This window comes from Schistocerca cancellata, chromosome 9 (assembly GCF_023864275.1).
Source record: "Schistocerca cancellata isolate TAMUIC-IGC-003103 chromosome 9, iqSchCanc2.1, whole genome shotgun sequence".
Taxonomy (NCBI): domain Eukaryota; kingdom Metazoa; phylum Arthropoda; class Insecta; order Orthoptera; family Acrididae; genus Schistocerca; species Schistocerca cancellata.
Window position 1 is genome coordinate 407,708,073 of NC_064634.1, and position 19,582 is coordinate 407,727,654.

Genomic DNA, 19,582 nt, shown 5'->3' on the forward strand with positions numbered 1-19,582 from the left:
CAAAAACCCATCCCTCTCCACTACTTAAAGACATATCCTACACTGAAGCGCCAAAGGAACTGATATAGGCATGCGTATTCAAATACGGAGATATGTAAACAGGCAGAATACGGCTCTGCGGTCGGCAACGTATACATAAGACAACACTTGTCTGGCGCAGTTGTTAGGTCGGCTACGGCTGCTACAAATGTCAGCGTGCAAACCATTCAACGAAATATCATCGATATGAGTTTTCGGAACCGAAGGCCTACACGTGTACCCTTGATGACTGCATGACACAAAGCTTTACGCCTCTCCTTGGCCCGTCATCACCTACATTGGACTGTTGATGACTGGAAACATGTCACCTGGTCGGACGAGTCTCGTTTCAAATTGTATCGACAGGATGGACGTGTACCGCTATTCTCATGAATCCATGGACCCTGTACGTCAGCAGGGAACGGTCCATGCCGGTGGGGGGGCGTCTGCAGCTGGAGTGATATGGGACCCCTGATACGTCTAGATACAACTGTGACAGGTGACACGTACATAAGCACCCTGTCTGATCACCTGCATCCATTCATGTCCATTGTGGATACTGACGAACTTGGGTAATTCCAGCAGGACAATGCGACACCTCACAAGTCCAGAATTGCTACAGAGTGGATCCAGGAACAATCTTCTGAGTTTAAACACTTCCGCTGGCCCCAAACTCCCCAGACATGAACGTTATTGAGCATATCTGGGATGCCTTGCAACGTGCTGTTCAGACGAGATCTCCATCCCCTCGTACTCTTAACGGATTTAAGGCCAGCCCTGCAGGATTCATGGTGTCAGTTCCCTCCAGCACTACTTAAGACACCAGTCGAGACCATGCCACGTCGGGTTGTGGCACTTCTGCGTGCTCGCGGGACCCCTACGCGATATTAGGCAAGTGTACCAGCTTCTTTGGCTCTTCAGTGTATCAATCGATCTCTTCTTTTAGTCAAGTAATACCATTTATTTCTTTTTTCTGCTTTTCGATCTACCCATTCTTCTGTAGCACCACATCGCTAAATCTTATTCTCCCTTTTTGTTTGAACAGGATCATCTACATTTCACTTTTCGTAGAAGTCTGAACTCATCAAAGACATCTTCATAAGAGGTTTCGTAACAATTAACTTACATTCAATGTTAATAATTTTTTTTCTTTTTCATCAGTGTTCTTTTGCAATTGTCAGCTTGCATTTTATATCCCCTCTACCTCGACCATCAGTAGCTATATTGCTGCCAAATAGCAAAGTAAATCTACTTATTTCAGTATATAATTTCCTAAATTAGTTCCCTCAGCATCGTCACATTTAATTCGACTAGAATCCATCATATTTGTTTTATTTTTGCTGATAACCTCTTTTCAAGGTAGTGCCGTTCAGCTTCTCTTCCAAGTACACTCCTGGAAATTGAAATAAGAACACCGTGAATTCATTATCCCAGGAAGGGGAAACTTTATTGACACATTCCTGGGGTCAGATACATCACATGATCACACTGACAGAACCACAGGCACATAGACACAGGCAACAGAGCATGCACAATGTCGGCACTAGTACAGTGTATATCCACCTTTCGCAGCAATGCAGGCTGCTATTCTCCCATGGAGACGATCGTAGAGATGCTGGATGTAGTCCTGTGGAACGGCTTGCCATGCCATTTCCACCTGGCGCCTCAGTTGGACCAGCGTTCGTGCTGGACGTGCAGACCGCGTGAGACGACGCTTCATCCAGTCCCAAACATGCTCAATGGGGGACAGATCCGGAGATCTTGCTGGCCAGGGTAGTTGACTTACACCTTCTAGAGCACGTTGGGTGGCACGGAATACATGCGGACGTGCATTGTCCTGTTGGAACAGCAAGTTCCCTTGCCGGTCTAGGAATGGTAGAACGATGGGTTCGATGACGGTTTGGATGTACCGTGCACTATTCAGTGTCCCCTCGACGATCACCAGTGGTGTACGGCCAGTGTAGGAGATCGCTCCCCACACCATGATGCCGGGTGTTGGCCCTGTGTGCCTCGGTCGTATGCAGTCCCGATTGTGGCGCTCACCTGCACGACGCCAAACACGCATACGACCATCATTGGCACCAAGGCAGAAGCGACTCTCATCGCTGAAGACGACACGTCTCCATTCATCCCTCCATTCACGCCTGTCGCGACACCACTGGAGGCGGGCTGCACGATGTTGGGGCGTGAGCGGAAGACGGCCTAACGGTGTGCGGGACCGTAGCCCAGCTTCATGGAGACGGTTGCGAATGGTCCTCGCCGATACCCCAGGAGCAACAGTGTCCCTAATTTGCTGGGAAGTGGCGGTGCGGTCCCCTACGGCACTGCGTAGGATCCAACGGTCTTGGCGTGCATCCGTGCGTCGCTGCGGTCCGGTCCCAGGTCGACGGGCACGTGCACCTTCCGCCGACCACTGGCGACAACATCGATGTACTGTGGAGACCTCACGCCCCACGTGTTGAGCAATTCGGCGGTACGTCCACCAGGCCTCCCGCATGCCCACTATACGCCCTCGCTCAAAGTCCGTCAACTGCACATACGGTTCACGTCCACGCTGTCGCGGCATGCTACCAGTGTTAAAGACTGCGATGGAGCTCCGTATGCCACGGCAAACTGGCTGACATTGACGGCGGCGGTGCACAAATGCTGCGCAGCTAGCGCCATTCGACGGCCAACACCGCGATTCCTGGTGTGTCCGCTGTGCCGTGCGTGTGATCATTGCTTGTACAGCCCTCTCGCAGTTTCCGGAGCAAGTATGGTGGGTCTGACACACCGGTGTCAATCTGTTCTTTTTTCCATTTCCAGGAGTGTATGTTCCCTCCTCTGACGGAACCACATTATTAGAATTAATATTACATATCAATACACCAACTATTCTTCTTTTTCCGCTGATAATCCAGACAGGCCCTATTGCCTGTCCCGGACTCACCATCTCTTCCGCAACCGTCCTACACTCCTCCTTCCAGGCAGGGTTCTCTTCCAACTGACTGTCGACGGATTCATTCACGTGACATTCGCAATCCAATTCTGATTTGTTGAATTTTTTTCCATTTAACAGCTGTACCCTAGTCCTTTCCTTATTTCTCAGTTTCTTATTTTATCTTCTCTTGACACGCACTTCATGCACTTCATAAACTTTCATTTGGTTTTCTCTTCCATTAATGTTAAATTACTGTTGTTCTTACGGTGCGAAACAAATTTTCTAATTTGCGTCTTTCTCTGCTCCACAAGTTATGTCAAGCTCTATCTAGCAATGAAATGAACACCCTTAGCTGCTTACAGGGGTTGACATACGTCAACGGGGACAGATGAAAATGTGTGCCTCGACCGGGACTCGAACCCGGGATCTCCTGCTTACATGGCAGACGCTCTATCCATCTGAGCCACCGAGGACACAGAGGATATCGCGACTGCAGGGATTTTACCTCTGGCACACCTCCCGCGAAACCCACATTCTCAACGTATTGTCCCTTACTACATTCGTAGTGCCCCCGACCATTATACTCATTACTCGCGGAGCGTTACCGATTCCGGTAAGAGTTCGGGCACTGTTTGTGCATTCGCACAGAAGAAGAAGATGGTCAAGTGGCCGGTGAGCCTTATATATATATAAGTCCCGGTCGGGGCACACATTTTCATCTGTCCCCGTTGACGTATGTCAACGCCTGTAAGCAGCTAAGGGTGTTCATTTCATTGTAATTTCATTCTAACGAACTGCTTGGTCGCCTATGGTATCTGTTTTGTCGGACATGTCCGAAAGAACAGATACCATCTTAGTAAAATAAATTCTATCTAGAATGAGATTATCACTCTGCAGCGGAGTGTGGGCTGATATGAAACTTCCTGGCAGATTAAAACCGTGCACCGGACCGAGACTCGAACTCGGGAGCTACTGTCTTTCGCGGGCAAGTGCTCTACCATCTGAGCTACCCAAGCACGACTCACGCCCCGTCCTCACAGCCCGAGTACGAGTCTCGGTCCGGCGCACAGTTTTAATCTGCCAGGAAGTTTCAGACTCTAGCTATTGGAAATGGACCAGTTGTTCTTATTACTCACAACTATTTGTAAATTGTCTTCACTATCGATGGTCGTTGCCAAAAACATCGTATTGAGAAATTTATCTACTCTAATTCTAATAGCTTGAGATATTCTGCAATTCATCCATTCCCTGGTCAGGCCGTCGACGTATATGTCGAACAGTGTTGGTGACGTACTGCAGCCTTGCCTCACTCCCTGGTTCATCTCTATTTCTGGTGTCAGCTCTTCGTCTCTACACTTTACAGTCACATTAATGCGACTGCCTGTCAAAAGCTTGAATAAGAAAGTCAGTGAAGTTCTGGATGTGGAGCCATGCCGACTCCAGAACCGTGACCAGCTGTTTCTCGGTTTACGATTCATGGCGTGAGCAACCCGATCGCGGTGTTTACAAAGATTCTCGGTTGGGTTTTAATCCGAGGTGTTTGGTGGCAGGAGTGTATGGTAAACTCAACCTGGTGCTCTTTCTTTCTTTCTTTTGCTACTGCCTTTATCCCGCATTGTGCGCAGGGTCGGCAGGGTTAAGTACGGAATTGAAATGGTTTATTTTAAGGGGTGGCCGGATGCCCTTCCTGCAGCCACCCCATACCCCCTGGGACGGAAGTAGTGTACCCCAGCTGTCTGCATCTAGTGTAGATCGTGAAATAGTGTGAATGTGTTTCAAATGTCTGCGAGTCGTGGAACTGAAGCGGGACGTGGGGACCAGCTCAGTATTCACCTAGCAGGATGTGGAAAACCACCTAAAAACCACATCCAGGCTGGCCGGCACACCGGCCGTCGCCGTTAATCCGCCGGGCGGATTCGATCCGGGGCCAGCGCGCCTACCCGAGCCCAGGAAGCAGCGCGGGTCAAACGCAACCTGGTGCTCTCCGAACTGTGAACTGTGTGGCACATTGTATTGTCGTGGTGGTAGATGCCATTGTGCTGAGGAAATTCAAATCAAATGTAGTTGTCGACATGGCCCCCAACGATAAACACATACTTGTGTCGATCGATTGTGCCTTCCAGAATGACGAGATCATTCAGGGGGTATCCTCCGGCCTTGACACTTCCGACATTCGCTGCAGGTTGTTCAAATGTTCCACACCGTACAGCAACCCGTCGCCACTCAGTGGACGCCCAGTTGTAATACCGGCGTGCCGATTCCAACTTTCGTCGCCGATGAACAGCATGCAGCATACTTTCATCTACCAAGCACCTGCTGCGGAGGCACATACACAGCGACGTTTGCTGAAGGGTCGCTGAGGAGATACAGTCGATTACGGCTTTGTTCATCTAGGCGGTCAGTTCAAAATGGTTCAAATGGCTCTGAGCACTATAGGACTTAACATCTGAGGTCATCAGTCCCCTAGACTTAGAACTACTTAAACCTAACTAACCTAAGGACATCACACACATCCATGCCGGAGGAAGGATTCGAACCTGCGACCGTAGCAGCAGCGCGGTTCCGGACTGAAGCGCCTAGAACCGCTCGGCCACAATGGCCGGCTAGGCGGTCAGTTGCTCAATAATTGCACGTCTATTCGTCCACCGTCATCTCCGCAGCCGTCGTGCACCCTTGTAATCTATGGCCTGTGGTGTACCACAGTTGCCTCGGTGACGGTTTTGGGTAAGAACACTTTGCCATTCACAATGTACTTTAACCACGACGGCATGCGAACAGATTACAAACATACCCGTTTCGGAAATGCTTCCATCCTTGGCCCGAAAGTCAATGATCGTACCCGTTTGGACGTCAGATAAATCCTCCGTTTCCTCATTATGACATCAACTGCACAGTTTTCCGCGTCCGCTCGACACGCTTTATATGCCCTCCGCTACTAGCGCTGTCACCTGATGCCTATGAGTTGTTATTGCAAGCTGACGCTGAACATAGGCGATAGTCATATTAATAAGACTGAACCGTGTATTTTGCTGTTTTTATACAAACTTTGGCGTACTTTTCTCCAATATTGACCAGACCTCTTTTCGATGGATCTGGTCAAATGCTACTCATTTCCCCAACCGTGGAAAGTCCAGACGGATACGGGGTTTCTCGGACAGCCTGTATAAGTGTCGCAGACACAAAGGTAATTGCTGCAGCAAGTATTCCGTATTTCTGGATTTTCGGAAGGCTTTTGACACTGTACCACACAAGCGGCTTGCAGTGAAATTGTGTGCTTATGGAATATCGTCTCAGTTATGTGACTGGATTTGTGATTTCCTGTCAGAGAGGTCACAGTTCGTAGTAATTGACGGAAAGTCATCGAGTAAAACAGAAGTGATTTCTGGCGTTCCCAAAATGTACTGTTATAGGCCCTTTGCTGTTCCTTATCAATACAAACGATTTGGGAGACAATCTGAGCAGCCTTCTTAGGTTGTTTGCAGATGACGCTATCGTTTATCGACTAATAAATTCAACAGAAGATCAAAACAAATTGCAAAACGATTTAGAAAAGATATTTGAATGGTGCGAAAATTGGCAGTAGGCCCTCAATAACTAAAAGTGTGAGGTCATCCACATGAGTGCTAAAAGGAATTCGTTAAACTTCGGTTACACGATAAATCAGTCTATACTAAAAACCGTAAATTCAACTAAATACCTAGGTATTACAATTACGAACAACTTAAATTGGAAGGAACACATAGAAAATGTAGTGGGAAAGGCTAAAGAAACACTGCGTTTTATTGGCAGGACATTTTGAAAATGTAACAGACCTACGAAGGGACTGTCTAAACTACGCTTGCCCGTCCTCCTTTAGAATACTGCTGCGCGGTGTGGGTTCCTTACCAGATAGGACTGACGGAGTATATCGAAAAAGTTCAAAGAAGGGCAGCACGTTTTGTATTATCACGAAATATGGGAGAGAGTGTCACAGAAGCTGGACATCATTAAAAGAAAGGCGTTTTTCGGAATCTTCTCACGAAATTCCAATCACCAACTTTCTCCTCCGAATGCGAAAATATTTTGCTGACGCCGACCTACATAGAGAGAAACGATCACCATGATTTATTTATTTTTCGAGACCAGGACATAAAATAATTACCAAAACTAATAAGTATTGATTCACATAACAAATTTGCAAATTAAATATGTACAGTAGTATTTATGACACAGTTTCAGTACTATATACAAACAAGCAGCAGATATACAAGCACCAAGAGGATTATATTTATTGACGGGTCCAGTATTGGGCGGTTATCACAGCAGTTTCGCTGGCTGCAGCAAGATCACAGATAGTGCATGCAGCCGGTAGGTTCCTGCAGACTAGGAAATGTTGTTCGTCCTGTACGTCACCGCACTGACAAGTTTCCTCCTCATTACTGAAGCCCCACTTCCTGAGGTCGGCTTTGCACCTTCACACCCCAACTCGCAGTCTGTTCAGTCTTCCACGTCACGTACGGCAGGTGTGAACCTTCGGCTATTTCCTCCTTGACCGTTATGTGATTGTCTTCAGCTAGGGAGTTTCGCCAAAGCTCCTCTCTGCGAGTTTTGGGAGATGAACGAATTGCCATAGTTTTCTGTAGGAAGCTTTTTCTTGACCTCAGTCTAGGCTGTTGAGGGTCATGTCCGAACAAAGGATGTCTAGGGTCTATTTCTTGCTTTTTCTTCTCCACTTCTGTTGCAGCTTGCTTTCGAATGCGTTGCGGTGCTATACCCATAATTTGGTACAGCTTATTGACAGGAGTAGGTCGTAAACAGCCTGTGACAATGCGTCCTGTCTAGTTCAGGGCTATATCTACATGTTTAGCATTTGCAGAGTTTTGCCAGACGGGTGCTCCGTATTCTACGGCGGAGAAAAATAGTGCCAGGGCAGATGTTCTAAGCACTTTTGGCTGGGCACCCCAGGTGGTTCCTGTAAGTTTGCGGATGATGTTGTTCCACGCTTTTACTTTAAGGCTCGTTTCTTCACAGTGGGCTTTGAATGTGAGGGAACGGTCCATCTTCACCCCAAGGTATTTAGGAGTTTCGCAGTGGAGTACTTGTTCTCCTCTTCAGTTTCCTTTTGGCTTCCCTATTTCTATTTGGGATGCACAGACTTGGGTCGTTCCAGGGTTCGGTTTCAGTTGGCTTTCACAGTAATAATTGGCCAAATTTTCAAGAGCTGTTGTCAGTTTCACGTCTACTTCCTCAAAGGTCTCACCTTGGGCAGCGAGTGCTGTATCATCAGCGTATATGAATGCCTTAGTTGAAGAATTAATTGGCTGGTTATTTGCGTAGATATTATATAACAGCGGAGACAGCACATTTCCCTGAGGGAGACCATTTTTCTGCATTCTCCATAGACTCTTCTTGTCTTGGAGAGAGACGACATATCTCCTGTTTTGCAGCATACACTGAAGGACCTGAGTTAGTCGGTAATCCTTTCTAGCTAAGTTTACTTTTCTAAGCACCGTTTTGTGGTTAACAGTATCATACGCCGCTGTGAGGTCGACGAAAGCCACACCTGTTATTTCGCCCTTCTCATACCCATCCCCAATATGCTGAGTCAAATTAAGGATATGTCCACAGCAAGACCTTCCCGGTCGGAAGCCGGACTGTTCTTTTATGAGTATTTTATCAATATACTCTGATATTCGATTTAGGATCAGCCTTTCCAGTACCTTGTACAAATGACAAAGGAATGAAATCGGACGGAAACTTTTTGGGTCTGTTGGTTTTTTCAAAAAAATGTTAAAATGTGTGTGAAATCTTATGGAACTTAACTGCTAAGGTCATCAGTCCCTAAGCTTCCACACCACTTAATCTAAATCATCCTAAGGACAAACACACACACCCATGCCCAAGGGAGGACTCGAACCTTCGCAGGGACCAGCCGGGTGTTTTCCCAGGCTTTAAAAGTGCTATTACCTTGGCTTTACGCCAGATCTTGGGGATTTGCAATTTTAAAATGCAGGTGTTCATAAGGTTTAATATCCACTGTTTTTTGGCAGGTCCAAACTTTTTGATTTGTTCCGTCCTAGACGAAATACGGACGGAACAAATCAAAAAGTTTGGACCTGCCACAAAACAGTGGATATTAAACCATATGAACACCTGCATTTCAAAATTAAAAATGAGGGAAATCAGAGCCCGTACGGAGATATATACGTGTTCGTTCTTTCCGCGCGCTATACGAGATTGGAATAATAGAGAATTGTGAAGGTGGTTCGATAAACCGTCTGCCAGGCACTTAAATGAGATTTGCAGAGTGTTGTGGGTTGGCAGGAGAGCCAACACCGTAATATTAGAGGAATCCGAAAGGCACGCGTTTTAGCTCACGCAAGCTGGCGTGAGGTCTGGAACAGGACAAGGAAATTAGACTTTAGAAAAAAAGGACGTAGCTGGTGGAATACTTAACTTTAATCCATTAATGATGAACATCGCTCTTGACGGTACATTATTCATAATCTCAATAGTAACTGGTAATGGCGCCTTGCTAGGTCGTAGCAAATGACGTAGCTGAAGGCTATGCTAACTATCGTCTCGGCAAATGAGAGCGTATTTTGTCAGTGAACCATCGCTAGAAAAGTAGGTTGTACTACTGGGGCGAGTGCTAGGATGTCTCTCTAGACTAGACCTGCCGTGTGGCGGCGCTCGGTCTGCAATCACTGACAGTAGCGACACGCGGGTCCGACGTATACTAACGGACTGTGGCCGATTTAAAGGCTACCACCTAGCGAGTGTGGTGTCTGGCGGTGACACCACACAGAGTATCCATGTAGATGCAGATGTAGAGTGCAGCGCCAGTAAGAGCGAGGGTCCGACGTTTCTTCCGCCTTCCGGGCGCCGCCTCTGGTGCGAGTGGCGTGCGGGCTGCAGAACTCCCTGGAGCGGACAGCGGCGTCCCCGCTGCCGACAGGCGGCCCGGCCTGGTGCTGGCGAGGTATTCGCGGCACGAACGGAACGGCGCGTCAATCGATGAGGCCCGCGCCGTGATTGGCCCGACGGCTGTGTGGATCTTCCGAGAACGGCGCTGCGCCGCCGGCAGACAACCACGCTGACAGCCACACTATATATAGACTGCATATCTTTCCGCACGCGCCTGGTCGGGCAACGAGAAAACTTTCTACCAGAGAAACATTGACGCTTTGTTTGGTTGACGGCCAGAGCGAATGCCGTGACATGTAAAGCATTGTCAAATGATTTGGCGTGCTGTTCCATTCCTTTTCGTCGCGTTCCGTTCAGTTAAGCGTGAATCGACTTTTAAACGAGTTGTACTCGAACGACTTTCTGCCCAAAATCGACTTCTTGTTTGGGGCGTGCCTTGCGTGCTTGCTCGTAAAAGCAGCTAACCACGTCGGGAGTGAACCAGTGACGTCAATCATCTGTTGACTCTTTTTTTTTTTTTTGTTTTTAGGGCGCAAAACTGCTATGGTCATTAGCGCCCGATCTGTGACTTAGGAAGCAGTAAGAAACCGAAAACGGAAACCTGCAGCAATGGGAACGGAAGTCATAAAATAGGAGAAACTAAAAGCAGAAGGAAGGCTTAAAAATCCACTACAGAAGGGGGTTCGTTGTCCCAAAAAAAACTTCAAATGACTGACTGCCGAATGTGGAGTTCTACAAGGTGTTACAAAAAGGTACGGCCAAACTTTCAGGAAACATTCCTCACACACAAATAAAGAAAAGATGTTATGTGGACATGTGTCCGGAAACGCTTAATTTCCATGTTAGAGCTCATTTTAGCTTTTTCTTCCACCTACGCTCAATGGAGCACGTTATCATGATTTCATACGGGATACTTTACCTGTGCTGCTAGAACATGTGCCTTTACAAGTACGATACAACATGTGGTTCATGCACGATGGAGCTCCTGCACATTTCAGTCGAAGTGTTCGTACGCTTCTCAACAACAGATTCGGTGACCGATGGATTGGTAGAGGCGGACCAATTCCATGGCCTCCACGCACTCCTGACCTCAACCCTCTTGACTTTCATTTATGGGGGCATTTGAAAGCTCTTGTCTACGCAACCCCGGTACCAAATGTAGAGACTCTTCGTGCTCGTATTGTGGACGGCTGTGACACAATACGCCATTCTCCAGGGTTGCATCAGCGCATCAGGGATTCCATGCGACGGAGGGTGCATGCATGTATCCTCGCTAACGGAGGACATTTTGAACATTTCCTGTAACAAAGTGTTTGAAGTCACGCTGGTACGTTCTGTTGCTGTGTGTTTCCATTCCATGATTAATGTGATATAAAGAGAAGTGATAAAATGAGCTCTAACATGGAAAGTAAGCGTTTCCGGACACATGTCCATATAACATATTTTCTCTCTTTGTGTGTGAGGAATGTTTCCTGAAAGTTTGGCCGTATCTTTTTGTTACACCCTGTATAATCTCGAGAGCGTTACCAAGTATGCAGAAACAGAGGACTGTGGCGTCGCCTGTTGACAACCAAAGTTGACCTATTTTCGTCGAGCTCTCGCTTACTATAGTACTGCATTTTGTGCTTTTTTGTCTTTTTAATTTTTATGGTGGCGTTTGTTTCGTTTTGTGACACACTGCAAAGGTTACAACAAGTTTTGGCATTTCTCCTCCTAGTGTTCTCCAACAAGAGAGAAAATACATGAAACCGAAAAGATATTTACAGGTTTTACAACACCTGGACAAAGACAAAGACTACTCTATGCATAAATAAGAATGTAAATACATAGGGGTTATTAGGATTTGCATAGTAAAAAAAGTCAGCTCCATTTGATGAGTTAAAAATTTTCGATGGTTTTTAGCACTGAGGAAATAGCAAAGATAAAGTAAAATTACGCTATTTACGAGGGAGGGTTTTTAAATGGGGGCCTTTTTTTAAGAAAAATAACCAAAACTTTTATTTACAAATCATATCTGTTTCTACGTTTTACATCAATCTCTTTATTTTTCTCCGTAGGTGTACTGTTTGTTTAGACACTTGTCATATCTTAAAACTAAGTTTTGAAATCCCTCTTCAAAGTAGTTTGCGCATGCTCTGACAGCCAAGATGAGGTTTCAGCTACCAAAAAAAAGAAGGCGGAAATCGCTCAGGGCTGCACAGTGGGTGATCTAAGACTTCTCATCTGAAAGAGTCAGTTACCGAGGCCGCGCGGAGCGGCCGTGCGGTTTAAGACGCCATGTCACGAATTGCGCGGCCCCTCCCGCCGCAGGTTCGAGTTCTCCCTCGGGCATGGGTGTGTGTGCTGTTCCCAGCATAAGTCAGTTGAAGTTAGTTTATGTAGTGCGTAAGTTCGGGGACCAATGATCTCAGCAGTTCGGTCCCTTAGGAATTCACACACATTTGAACATTTTTTAGTTGCCGAGTCTGGATAGCAGTGTGAGGCCTTGAGTTATCTTGATGATCTAGCGCTGTGATAGCGTTTGTTTGGGTTTGACCTTGACAGGAGAGGTAGAGTGCCGCCGTTCTACTGAATGTTGCCTGGATTCAGGGGTGAAATGGGATACCCGTCCTTCATCTCCTGTGACGACTCAATTCAATACGTCATCCCTTTCTTCGTCATAACCACTCAAGAAGGTGAAGGCACTGGCCAATCTCTTTCATTTTGGGTACCCATCGAGAGAATAATTTCCTGAAGTTTATGTTTTCACACACAATTTTTATACAATACAGACCAAGACACTTGAGAAAATTCCACTCACAGAGCGGTTATCGTGAATATTCTCTCTTCATGCATTTTTGTGCCTGTTGCAGACCCAAATCTTCTGTGATCACAGATGGTCGACCTTAGCGTTCTTCGTCATGAACGTTTTCACATATCTTACAGGCAGTGGGCGATTCTACAACCTCGAACATTTTAAAAATGCACAGATCGGCGTACTAGTTAACTACATAGCTACAACTGACACCTGCTTATTTGAAAATGACGTGGGAAGTAGCGCGCATACTTGTTGTGGCGAGCTCACCATTCTAAATATTGTTTTATATGTTTGTAGGCAAAAATTTTCTCGAGTAAATATAAGTCGAAATTTTGAAATGTTTGGACGACACTTTCTCTGTTCTTTCAGTACTCAATTTGCCATGCGAGATTGTTCAAAAACACAGAATATGAGTTTCGTTCTGGTCATTGCCACTGCTTGTTCCTACGCTCTGTTACTGCAAGGGTTGACTGAAAAGTAATGCCTCCACCTTAGTAACTCTTCAACAGTTGGCAGCATTGGTGTGCGGCAGGTACTGGCTTGTTCCATAGCCTCCTCTCTTCAGCTCCAGCTGGAGGGAAGCCTTAGCATTGAACGGTTGTGTTGTTACAGTGTCAAGTATGGAACCCTGCGCAGACGGTCGGTCAATGCGATTGAAGCAACATGCAGTCATTGAATTCTTGACAGCAGAAGTTGTCACCCCAAAGGAGATTCATCAGAGGATGAAAGCAGTTTAAGGTGATTGTGTTGATGTGAGTATTGTGCGTCGTTGGGCGAGTAAGTTTAAAGATGTTGAGGCGGGAACATCTGCCCTGCTTGACAAACAGAGTGTTAAGACGTCCTGTGACAGCAATCACCGAGTTTCACAAGCAAAATGTTGACAGATTTATCGTCGTATCACTCAGGGAGAAATTGCAAGCACAATCGGCATTTCACAAGAACGTCTAGATCACATTATTGCTTTGCTTGGCTATCGGAATATCTGTGCACGATGGGTACTCCGGATAGTGACTCCTGAGATCAAAGCGCAACACCGTACGGCATTCTCCATACAGTCCAGATTTAGCACCGTCTGACTTCCATCTGTTCCCGATAATGAAAGACGAAATGCGAGGACATCATTATGCTTCTGATGAAGACGTTGAGAGAACTGCAAGACTGTGGTTGCGGAAACAGAGTGTCGACTTCTTCCGAAACGGCTTGAGAAAACTTGTTCTTCGTTGGCAGAAATGTATCCGATTGGCTGGTGATTATGTGGAAAAGTGAATATTGGTAATTAAAGATCGCATTCTCCGGATTGTTTCTGCGTCTGATTTATTAAAATATTCATATCCAAACCCAATTAACGAAGGTGGAGGCGTTACTATTCATTCAACCCTCGTATATTTAGAATTTTTCGTAGAAATGATTGTCCCTCGTAACAATATTTTCGCCATTCAGGAGCCAAATTTCACAGCAGACGCAATTTTAGCGCTTACGTGTAAACAAATACGGCCAGTCGCCAAAGGCAAGACTCAGTACAGGAATAATCCGGCAAAAACGCTGCAGTAAGCTCATCTGCCACGACTCCTCGACTGAGACAAGAACTTGGCTCGAATAAAAGGCGCTTTACTCTCATTGCGCTCCAGAGTTCGCCGCCATGGCACTTAAGCGTTCCCCCTACCGCTCATCTTTGCTGCCGATGTCCGTCCGTTATCAACGTGCATGGAATCAGGTGAATGGTTCCACGATGGCGTAAAACGCAACCTCGAGAGGGGGGAAAAGATATGAAAGATAGATGAGTTAAACGAATTCTTCGTCTGTGTGGCCATGGTGTCCGTAGTTGCTTTATAATTCTTGAGGGTTTTTTTTCTGTCCTTGCAGCTACAAAAAAGGCATGATTTTTTTCACCAAACGCGTTTCGCTTTATTGAAGTAAAACATTATCAGTGGTCGGTAATTCAGTTATTTACATTTTGATTTGGTTTTAGATCGAAAAACAGTTCGTTAAGAATAAGTTCCTTTGTACTTACGGTGATGTTTTGTTGATTTCTCGCTTACATCGGGAAATGCCGTCTGCTAGCACATTGTTGTTTTTATGCGTTAGACACTGATAATTTTGGTCTAATTTTTAGTTGTTCTGCAGCACATCGTTTTTTTCCTGCGTTAGTCACTGATAATTTTGGTCTAATTTTCATTTGTTCTGCAGAAAAGCTAAAAACCAGATCAAAATTATCAGTGTCTAACGCAGAAAAACAACGATGTGCTAGCAGACGGCATTTCCCGAGCGAAACGCATCTGGTGAAAAAAATCACGCATTTTTGTAGTTCCAACGACAGGGCAAAAATACCCTCAAGTTATACGAAATTTGTTCAGAAAGTAACCTGGAATTTCATAACTTCGCGTATTTCATTTGCCCGAATTGCGCAAGATTTTCGTCGGTGAGTTGCTAAACAGATGACAAAATTAGCTGTACAGTATTAGGCATAAGGTATATTAACTCTGTTGCCATGTCTCATAAAGTGTATGTGTATTTTGCCTACATCGACGACTATTTATTTTGCATCAAAATGGATCAATATACTGCAACACTGTCCAGTCAAAAGCATGAGTAGCCGCCTTTTGCAATGCAAGACGTGCAGGTAGAGAGTCCATGAGATTCTGGAAGGCATCAAAAGGGATGTGAAGCCACGCCGACACCAGTGCCGTGGAAAGTTGTGTTAGGTTTCTCGGTTGAGGATCCATAGAGCGAACATCCCGATCGAGGTGGTCCCACAGCTTCCAGATTGGCTTTAAATCCGAGGAGTACGTTAAATTGAACCACGCACATATACTGCGATCTATGTGACACGTTGCATTGTTCTGCTGTTAGATGCCATCCTGCCGAGGAAAAACAAACAGCATGGACGGATGGACATGGTCCCCAGGGACAGATGCATACTGGTGCTGATCCAGTGTACTTTCCGGAATGACGAGATCACGCAAGGAATGCCACGAAAACATTCCCCAGACCGTAACGCTCTGGAAATTATAAGGTGTTTGCTTTCAACCTTTTCACGCCGTACATGCCAACACAGTCATGTCTAATGGAGCACAGAATGTGATAAATTTGAAAAGTCGTCACTCAGTCGGCGTCCGGTTTCGGTACTGGCGTGCAAATTCCAAGCTTCGTCGCCGAAGAACAGCAGTCAGCATGGGTGCACGAACCAGGAGTTTCACACGGAGGTCCATACACACAACGTTCGTTGAACACTCCTTGAGGAGCGACTGTTGGTAGTTCCTTGGCTCATTTGAGGGCCAGTCTCTCAACAGTTGCAGGTCTAATCGCCTGTATACATCTCTGCAACCGTGGTCTATGGCCCGTGGTGCAACACAGTTGACACTTTGGAGAGCGCCATTTTGCCATGTCCTGTGTACTTTAACCACGTTGGCACGCGAACAGTTTACAAACTTAGCCGTTTCGGAAATGCTTCCACTCTTGGTCCGAAAGCAAATGATCATTCTCTTTAGGGCGTCAGATATATCGCCCCGTCTCCGCATTACCACGATACGGTTTATATATCCTTCACTGCCGTCTGTGAGTGGCTATTTCACATTGAAAGTTGAAATGAAAAATAGGCGGAGATCACGTTAATGAGGGTAATTTTCGGGACGCTGTCTCCCTGCCTGTGAATTCTGAATGGGGTAACATATATAAATGCTTTTACATTCACAACTCAAAAAATTGCTCTAAGCACTATGGAACTTAACACCTGAGGTCATCAATCCCCTAGACTTAGAACTACTTAAACCTAACTAACATATGGACATCACACACTTCCAAGCCCGAGACAGGATGCGAACCTGCGACCGTAGCAGCAGCGCGGTTCCGAACTGAAGCGCCTAGAACCTCTCGGCCAACATTCACAGCGATCGCTAGTATTCTCGTAATATGCTTAGCGCAGGTTATTTATGTCGCGGTTCATTATGTGGAGGCTAGATTCGTTATTGTAAACTCTTTGTGTCGGTAGTTGCTTCACGTTTGCCACGCAGGTGTCCAGGAAATCGATACACCATCCTTGTCTTCCTGAGAGTTTAAAGGTGTTGTATGTAGAAACTTTTCTGGACAAAATTTACCTAACATATCGGCCTAGTCTTTGTTCCACGCCTCCGCCCATGCGATTGCTCCAGGCAATGTCATTTAAGAGAGACATATACTTTCCTTAAAATGTTTTCTTAGTTAAGGTATAAGAATTAACATGAAAAGGTTTTGATTCACTTTGTCCCGTGCATCCGTAGTTCCTTTCACTGGTTGAAATGTTACATCGTATAAGCGTACCACACGCATTGCATAGTACCGTGCCGGCCGTTGTGACCGAGCGGTTCTAGGCTCTTCAGTCCAGAACCGCGCGAGTGCTACGGTCGCAGGTTCGAATCCTGCCTCGGGTATGGATGTGTATGATGTCCTTAGGTTAGTTAGGTTTAGGTAGTTCTCAGTTCTAGGGGACTGATGACCTCAGATGTTAAGTCCCATAGTGCTTAGAGCCATTCGAGCATAGCACCGTGATTTATTTCTGGTGCTGTTGCAGAACAGAACAGCTCTTCAATTGCGCAGGTAATGCTTTGTTCTAGGTCCATGACGAGCAGTTCTTTGGTGTGTTTTAGGGCTATACTAATTTCTACATACTTTTCAAGTAGAATCAGTAACTGCACGAGGTTTTAACGTACGACATTTCGCATTGCAAAGTCTTGAAAGGCAAGTTGTAAAGTATTCCACAAATGATAAATTCTCATGATAAAACCACGAATTATTGAAGGCAAGGAAGAGATTGAAAATTTCGGTTTTCAGTTTAACATAAAGTTTCACATAATAACTATTTAGTCACTAAGTTACACACTCCCATTAGATTTAGAAGGTTACGCATAAGATTAGGGGCTCTAATGCCGACCGTGCTCCTCATTTCGTCTCCCTAGGAATTTCCTATTGATAACTGCGTGCGCTTGCGTGACCTCATACGACTACGTTTTTGAGAGAGTCTGTTGTGTGCAGCACGTTTGGTTTCTGTTTACGAGGGAATTCACTTTTTACACTGACGTTAGTGCAGCAGTCAGGTTAACATTCAGCTACTCCCCAGTGTGAGCACTGATTCGTGTTTAAATGTTCAAATATTGGGACGTATTTCAGTCGTGTATTGTAGATTTTGGTGCGTAATCGCTAGACTAAAGGGGTTGCGTACGTTACTGTAGCAGCCATTATAATAAACCTAGAGAGGTTCGTAATTTCGTCCCCCTTGCAGTTCCTATTTTGACCCTGGGTAGAAAATTGGAACTGTTACTAAAATTTGATTTTATTCGCTGTTTATAAGGGCTATTTCACTTTTTTCAGATGCGAAAACGCAAGTGGAGAGAAATGAATTGGTTACGCGAAATGCTTAGTTTGATATCACGAAACATGCTCTTCATCTACACAGAATACCAATTCACATGTGACACATGCTTAAAAGGCAAAATTAACTTGAAAATATTGTTCATTATGGACATAAAGTGACTTAAAATAGTGTTTGGCATTGTTAGAATGGAAAAATACGTTTAAATTAATTATGCTTGTGAGAATTTTTATGCGGGTCGAAATTAGGAACACTTTTTTGTGTTTCTGCTTTTGCAGAAGAATGATAAATGAGATATTGACAATTTAAATGTAACGTGCCTAAAAGTGGAGAATAAAGTAAGGTATACAGAGTATATATCAATTTTTAGTCTTTTCCATAATATTTCAGGCCCCCCTATCGTATAAGTTACAGAGATAACATTGAAGGAATAACTAAAATTCTTTCGAAAAACGAAAATTTCCTTATTTTTGAGAAAACTCCGTACACAACATTGATTCCAATGTCGTTCAAAAATGGCTCTGAGCACTATGGGACTTAACTTCTGAGGTCATCAGTCCCCTAGAACTTAGAACTACTTACACCTAACTAACCTAAAGACATCACACACATCCATGCCCGAGGCAGGATTCGAACCTGCGACCGTAGTGGTCGCGCGGTTCCAGACTGTAGCGTCTAGAACCGCTCGACTCCAATGTCGTCGTGAGCCGGCCTGTTTATTGTATTTCGCTCAAGACGGTAACTGTAAAGTAATTTGAATTTATATAGACTTTCCACATCGTAGATACAATGAAGCAGAAACCATGGAACCGTTTACAGCACACCGTACTCTCAACTACAACGGCAGTGAAGGCCTTGGCGCCGTGGCACGACGGAGCGGCAGCAGTCGGCAGTCGCAGCTGAAGAGTCGACTGCTGCCAGCGCCGACTGACAACAATCGATTAGCGGAGTCGGCCAGCCGGACGCTGATTGGGCGGGCAGACAGGCGCCGCGGCCGTAATTCGCCGCTCGGCTGTGCACGCTGAAGCGGAAGGGCCGTGTCGACTGTCTGGGCGTCCGCTAGTGCGGCCTGTGTCGCTCTGGGGTTCTGCCCGCCCCCTCCCCACCATCCCGCCAGATGTTATTCCTGATGCAGGCCGATCTCTGATGCTACTTTCACTGCCTATTGTGAGCCCCTAAAGGTGGTACCATTTGTCGTAGCCGGTACCAAGCGGTTGACTTCGAGACAACTGTAAGCGTTTCCTATTTCATCGCACGCATTTTATTTTTTCGCCATCCGTGCATGAATTGAGTTTGGCTGTAATAAAACTTATATTTCTTGTTGCGACCTTCATAATTATATGGTTATATACGAGGGATGGAGCAAAGACGGATGTAATGGCCAGGCCGGGTAAAATGGCCACTATATTTTATTCTCTTGCAGACTGCTGCAGCCAAGTGGCGAACATCTATACAGTATTACAAATAACTACCCTGGAACCCAAGCAACTGTGGCCAGAACCCTTTGCAGATTGCCTGTCTTGTGGCTTCCAGGGTGAACAAAAATTTCTGTTCCAATATTTCGCGTAATTATTGACAGAATTTAAAAATTTAAAAT

General features: G+C 45.7%; 1 non-coding gene across 1 annotated transcript; it reads right to left on the reverse strand.

Annotated features, from left to right (window-relative positions):
- Positions 1–3,337: 3,337 nt before the first annotated feature.
- On the reverse strand, positions 3,338–3,411 carry Trnat-ugu (transfer RNA threonine (anticodon UGU)). The gene has a single exon. It is a non-coding gene; the product is annotated as a tRNA-Thr (tRNA).
- Between the last annotated feature and the right edge of the window lie 16,171 nt (positions 3,412–19,582).